Source organism: Cyrtonyx montezumae, unplaced genomic scaffold, assembly GCF_038088225.1.
Source record: "Cyrtonyx montezumae isolate F1298 unplaced genomic scaffold, pur_monq_1.0 scaffold_6, whole genome shotgun sequence".
NCBI classification, from domain to species: Eukaryota; Metazoa; Chordata; class Aves; order Galliformes; family Odontophoridae; genus Cyrtonyx; species Cyrtonyx montezumae.
In genome coordinates, this window is record NW_027072067.1 from 9766666 (window position 1) to 9773402 (window position 6737).

Genomic DNA, 6737 nt, shown 5'->3' on the forward strand with positions numbered 1-6737 from the left:
GCGTGGACGAACGGCGGGAGCTCCCCCGACTCTCTTGTAAATAAAACCAAACTTTTCAGCAGGCGAAACGGGAGCTGAGTGTGCTTTGCTGGGGGGGAGGGGCGAGGGGGCACAGCGGGAGCACCGCGGGGATTGGGGGGGAGGGGTAAACAGCAGAGCTGCGGATGCTGCAGCGCTTTAGGAATCCCCCCTCCTAAAGAGCGTCCGCGGAGCGGCACTAAGGGCACGAGCTGCTGCCCGCCCCGCCGTGTCGTTCTTTAAACTGGATCATTTTCATGCCTGCCTTACAGTGATGGCAGCTGGGGCGTGGTGCTGTTTTACCAACCACAGCGGAGGTAGAAATACATAAGAACATTGAAAAAAAAAAAAAAAGTCTTAAAGGGCCTCTGAGTACCTAAACAGTACACCCCGGCCCTGAGCAGAGCTCTGCAGGGATGGGTAAGGCGGGGGTACCTACCGTAACGGTGGCAGATCAGGTAAACCAGGAAAGAGTAGAGCCGGGAGGCATCAGTCCACGGGCTGCCCTGAAACAGTTAACGGCGGTGGTTTACGCAACAGGTAACATTCCTGAAACTTGTGGCCACAGGAGCAGAGAGCGAATGTGATGAGCCAGGCTGGAGCGGGCTGCCCGCGGCATCACGCCCTAAGAGCGGAGCAGACCTAAGAGCGGCACTCGCGCTGCTCTGCCCAGCAGCCGTGCCCGTGCCCCCAGCACTGCTGCAGCCAGGACAGCCCCCAACCACAACACAGCTATAGGACCCTCAGAGCTGCACTGTCTTTGTTTCTGAATCCGTTTTCCCTTCAGCTCCCAGGGGACTGCTTTTTTTCCACCACATAAGGGGGTAAACGTATGCCGGCAGTGAGATAGGAGAATTTGCTGCTCCTCCTCCAGAGCATAGCCATGAAAACAGGGCTGGATGTCAGAACCAACAAGAGCCCAAACACCAGCTAATCTGCAGCTAGCTACCTTTGCAATTACACAGACTGAAATTAATCCTCATTCTTCTAAACGAAACTATATTTTCAAGCACAATAGTGACATTTCTAATTCTTCAGTTATGCTCCCATGAAAAACAGTGTCCAAAGGCACTGTTTTCCTAGGAAAGAAAGCTGCAGTACACTATGTTAGTGATAAGTTTATTTGATCTATTTGATGGCTATTTTTATAGGCCCACACAGATAAACTTCAGGCAATACAATATCTTACATGCTAAACAGAACTACTGGAAACAACAGGTTTGTGTCAGAGCCATGCCTATGCCAGGAGCTTCGCTCTGTGGTCAACCCTCTGCGATTGAGGTGCAGGTAAACCTCATACAGGTGAGTGGAACCAGAGTTTGCACCCCACAAACTGCAAAGATTTGGACTTCAGGATGCTTGTATGTTATTAATGTATCTAGATCTGTAGTAACATGCTAATTTAATGGCTTGAATACATGGTTTTGTTGTGGTGTTGGTTTTTTTCCCCTGACTTGCTATTTGAACAGGTATGACAAAAACTCACTCCGGAACACTTGAAACTTGGCCTTTGTTCTGTAGCACGGTTGGTACATATCCATTATAACATGGACCTGCTTGAACACAAGCAAAGTAAAACAGAGGTGTAAATTAACAGAATAGCACAGGGAAATAATTACAGGCCACAAACTGCCTGGCAGAAATATAGACATACCTTAGATTTTCAAAGCAAGTCCTATGTTCTCACCACTAGACAGATGGATTTGCCACAAATAATCCATCCCTGTTCAAGCCACAGAGATATATTAGGGCACCCCCTTCTGCCAAGAACATCCCTCCCATTGCCTTCTTGCACCATCCACCACAGCTCGGACTGCACTGCCCTGTTCTGGAGAAGTGCATCATCACACACTGCTTGAGTCTGCTCATCTTATGGTAGGATTTCCTGGAGAGCAAAGGGAATGAGAGACGACAAATTGGATTCCCTCTTTCTCCTTTGAGTCCATACAGAGACAGAACATGCATGTATTTTAGCAGATCCCAAGCAAAACTGATATCAGCATATTTAGTGAGGGGTCCTTTATCACCACACTCACACCTACTTTCTTATTGTACCTTACGTAGTTACACTTGTCAGCAATACCTAATCTCTTAATTTCAAGACCTTTTTCTGTTGCTTTACTTCAGTAAATTTATAAACAAGACATATCTAATGTAAGTTTCCTTCCGTTATCATTTCAGTTGTGAAATATATGTATTACATGTTTAGCAAGTACCTGCCTTGTAATGGATGCAGCCACAAATAACACATTAATACTGAGTTCGAAAGCACTTAAAGCTGAAATTGAAAGTATAACGGCATTGGTCAACATCATAGCTGGGAAAAAACACAAAAGCTCTTACTTCAAAAGATCAATCATCAACCCAGTGGCCAATAGACTTGTTCATCTTCACAAGATTCCCAATCACACATTTTACACATACATCATCTGCTTTTAATTTTTGCACCACTGATCATTATTTCTAAACAATACAGCAATTTTTATAATATTTCCTCTTAAATTTTTAAATAACTAACTTCACCAGAATATATATATATATTTATAGCCACAAATCTCAAAGAAATTCTCTTACAAACAGAACCATACTGTGTTCTGCCATCTTGTACATCAAGTTGGTGAATCACTGAATTTTTGTTGGGGTACAGTTGGAAGTCACTTTGCTCTTAAGTACAAACATTCATAAGTTGTCAGATGGTAAAGGAGACTTTTGTGGCCTGCAGAAAGCAAAATGCAAGCTTGGGAGAATCTTCCTCGACACATAAATGAAGGTTTGCAAAACTTACGTTTTTCTCTTGATTTATCATGGTGGAATGAAGGCACGTGGCATGCCTGTGGAAATTCAAGGTAAAGTAAAGAAGACATGAGAGTAACATTTGTTTGAGTTGGTTGGATTGAAGCTACGTAATAATTCTCTTTTATAAACCATACCAGGGTAAAACTTACCATGCTCTGTGGACATATTGCTGCTATGCCATATCCAGCCATGACATGGTAGTTTTCTGCTGTGAAATGAGTAAAGTAAATGATCAGGCAAAGAGAAGCTTTCATCTGAATACAACAGATAGTTTTGCATTTCATACTGTCTTTAATATTGACAACCCTTTTATCATGAGATTTTGTAGAGAAAAACATTAAATGCTTCAGACAATTCAGAACAAGGCGATTGTTTTTGGAATAAAAATTTGTTTTATGCTACTCCTCCATTTCTACCCGCTGTCCTAATGTTTGCTGAGGAAAAGAAACCCCAAAATCTAGCATTAACAATATGGAACAAAAGAAATAAAACTGTGAACAGGATTACTCCCAGCCAGTCGCACGTCCTTTCCAGAAGATGAATCCTTTGTTTAATAGCAACAAATATCCAAAAGTTGATTCAAAAATAATTAAAATTCAAAGCTCCAGAACAGCTCTTTTAAACATGAGCCAGCAACTTCTGCCAAGGGAAAGAAAAAGAAGAAAAAGCCTCCTCCTGACATGCCCCAGCATCTCACTCAGGTTAGGCACCGTAGTGTGCTTCAGTCATCAAAGTACCGTGGAAGTACTGACCCCCGCCAGCCCTGCACACTGCACTTGAGAGCCCAGTCCAACTGGAAGTTGAGTCAAGGAACTTTGTTTCAGTAGTAGGAGGCCCTAGTATATCATGGTAATAACATCAATTTTGCTATTTCAAAGGTTATTGAAAGAGTCAACTCAGTGGTAAAAAACGTACTACTCATCTGTCCTTACCAAATGAGTCAGTGCAGCAGTGCTATCTGCTGCCAAGTTAACGGCACATGGTCAAGTTTTTCTCTCTGTTATTATCACTGAGACATGCCTGGACCAGCATTTCCTAATTATCCTGCTCACCCCCTTTTTCTCTCTCCACAAATGAACTCTGTAATTCAATTCCTGTCCCTAATTATCCCCCAAAACAGCACCATACTGACAAAGCTACACAGCTTCCAAACCCAGACCTGCTTCCATGCCATTTCTGAACACTTCTTGTGCCATTTATAGAGTATCGTGTCTAAGCTTTGGGAATTATCAGAGAAACAATTATTTGACTTGTGTTTATGCAGTTTGTTTTCATGAGATACTTAATAAAAACATGGATGGAGCAGGGGATCACCTCCATGAAGAATGCAAACTGCTTCACAAGCTAATGGAACATTAACTGGATAAACAACACAGAAAACCAACTCTAAAGAAGTCTGGGGGAAGAATACCATTTTTTTCCCCAAATGCTCTTCCAGACAGTAACTACTTTCCTCTCAGGGAACCATCCCTGTCAGATGTGGTTCCCTACATCTTTAGGGGTTCTCAGTGCATTTCTGTTCTACGGACCTCTTCACTCTCTCACACATAAGGACCTCTGATATCCTTTGGGAAATCAGCTTCATAGATCTACAGAGTATTGCCTGAAGGGCATGTGCTGGGTTCTGTAAGGCTTATGATACTTCTCCAAATTTCTCTACTAGAAAAGATGGTGAATGGATAGCTTGTATCTGTCTAATGACTTACAAAATCACAGAACGTCTGAGTTGGAATGGACCCTAAAAGGCCACCTGATCCAACTCCCTGCAGTGAGCAGGGACACCCACAGTTCCAATGAGTTAAACATATTTCCTTTTTGAGGTACTGGCTGCCAAACTCATCTCTGAAAAAAAAGCTACTAAAATTAATTGCAAAAGAAAGAAATCTTCGATTCAGAATTAGGAAGGAAGGAAGAAATATTTCAAATGCTGTAATGTTTGCTAAGTTAAACATTTCCTGTGGTTAACTGAATGTAGGTGTCAAGTTAGGCTTACTGACTTTTATGTACTAAACTCAGCAAACTGTAAAGCAAGTACTTGCTTCCAAATGTGAAACACCCAAGAGAAAAATAAAGTTACTACTACTCGCCATTATTCTTCATTAATATGCATTATACATTAAAACACCGTTTTATGATTTGATAAGCCTCAAATAGGATAACATTTTCTACTGTATTACAGTCCTATCACTACATCATCTTGGGGGAAAAAAAAAAAGCAGTACATACTATAGCTCCAGCTAAAATTTGTTGTTCTTACCAGCAAGATGACTGAAGCTTGTTTTCCAATATGTTTATGCCTGGTGGTCAAATTATTTTCAGTATTTTTTATTACAGTTCTTTATCATGAGTTTATCCCCCACTGTTTTTCTTCTGAGTCATTTTTCTGTCATCAAACTGAGAACTATACCTGGAGTTTTATAATGGATGAACTCCCACTGAGATCTCTGTGAACAAATAAATGCAGGGGAACTGTCTTTTGTGGATTCTTTCCTGTCCAATGAAGGTTGAGATCACATTGCTTTCTTTAATAAAGCATCAACTATCTATTTCTTCCTCTTCTGAACAGAAATATTGATACTTCCTACCTTTGAGGTCTCTAGGCCTCTCTTGGCTCTTGTGTCCTGCTATCTGTCCTGTATAATATGGTCCATAATAGAAGGGTAGAAAAGAAAAAATAAATAAATAATAAATGTATTTCAAAATATCTGAACAAATGTAGCTCTGTAGCTTATATTATAATATTTACAGAGTGAAGCTTTGCAAGTACACACAAAAATGTGCTATGCTTCCTGAAAACAGTATACTAATACAATGTTAGTATTCATGCAATTTTGTTATAGATTGTGTTTCAATCTAGATTATTGTCTCTTCTCAATAAAGGAAGGTGACATGTACCTGTGATTGACACTAAAGCATTTGAGCTGCTTTATTATTCCATCTGAAAATGTTACCAGAATTACACAGAGCCCAGCGATGTTTACTGCGATGATTGTAACCACCGAGTTTCATACTCTACCTGAGTTCACATCGCTCCCACAAACAACACTGGCCCTTTTTACTCATAATCCTTGGCATTAAGATCAACAGCTACAGCTACTCATTTTGAGAGATAGAGACTTCATCACTTTCCTCTTAGTATAATACGTGCATGTAACTGCATCAATGTGAGTTATACAACTGCTAGCTTGCTTATTACTTGATATACCATGGCTTTCCTGAGTTGCACTGAATGAAAAGAAATCGTCTTGGACCATTTAAAAAAATATATATCCACAAAATATGTAATAATGCAGTAAGCAGCAAAACTACTTATATTTTCTATTAAAACATTAAGAAAGAAGGCAACAAAACTAGCACGCTGGGCATGTTTGGTATCCAGAATCACACAGTCCTGGTTGAACCACATCCCTTTTTCAATTAGTGTATACAATCAACCCCTATACTCTCTTCCTGGGACAAATAATCTGTTGCTCAGAGTACTTTCTTTTAAGGCTAGTAGTTTCAGTTCAGTTTTTAAGGCTAGTAGTTTCAAGCCTACTAGTTTCAGTTTATACACCCCCCCATTCTACTGTTCTAGGAATTTTTGCCATTCTTCAGACACTTCATACAAGAAGCTCTATAAACACTCAATTTTTAGAAGCACAGAGCTATTCTAAGGCCACTAGGAACTATTACTAATTTTTACACAGTTACTTAGGACAGAAAAGCTTTAGTATTGTCTCACAGCCTAATCTTATGCAAGACAGGTCTACACGAGTGCTGCCACAGCCATACAGCAACACCTTGGACTTAATTCTGCTTTGGCACGAACATAACTCCTACCAAAGCCAGTAGGAGCTGTGTCTGCACTTGCCAGGACTAGCTTGGTCTCTTCACAGTAACAGCTTTCCATCCTCTGTGTTTAGTTCTTCCAAATTCTCCTG

At 40.8% G+C, this 6737-nt stretch overlaps 1 long non-coding RNA gene across 2 annotated transcripts; it reads right to left on the reverse strand.

Moving 5' to 3' along the window:
- Positions 1-1872: 1872 nt before the first annotated feature.
- On the reverse strand, positions 1873-5468 carry LOC136056971 (uncharacterized). Of its 2 annotated transcripts, none has more exons than XR_010622986.1 (4): positions 5400-5468; positions 2964-3019; positions 2804-2849; positions 1873-1903 (listed from the first exon to the last, which is right to left on the reverse strand). It is a non-coding gene; the product is annotated as an uncharacterized LOC136056971 (long non-coding RNA). The 2 variants fall into 2 exon arrangements; XR_010622987.1 differs by having other exon boundaries at positions 2964-3022.
- Between the last annotated feature and the right edge of the window lie 1269 nt (positions 5469-6737).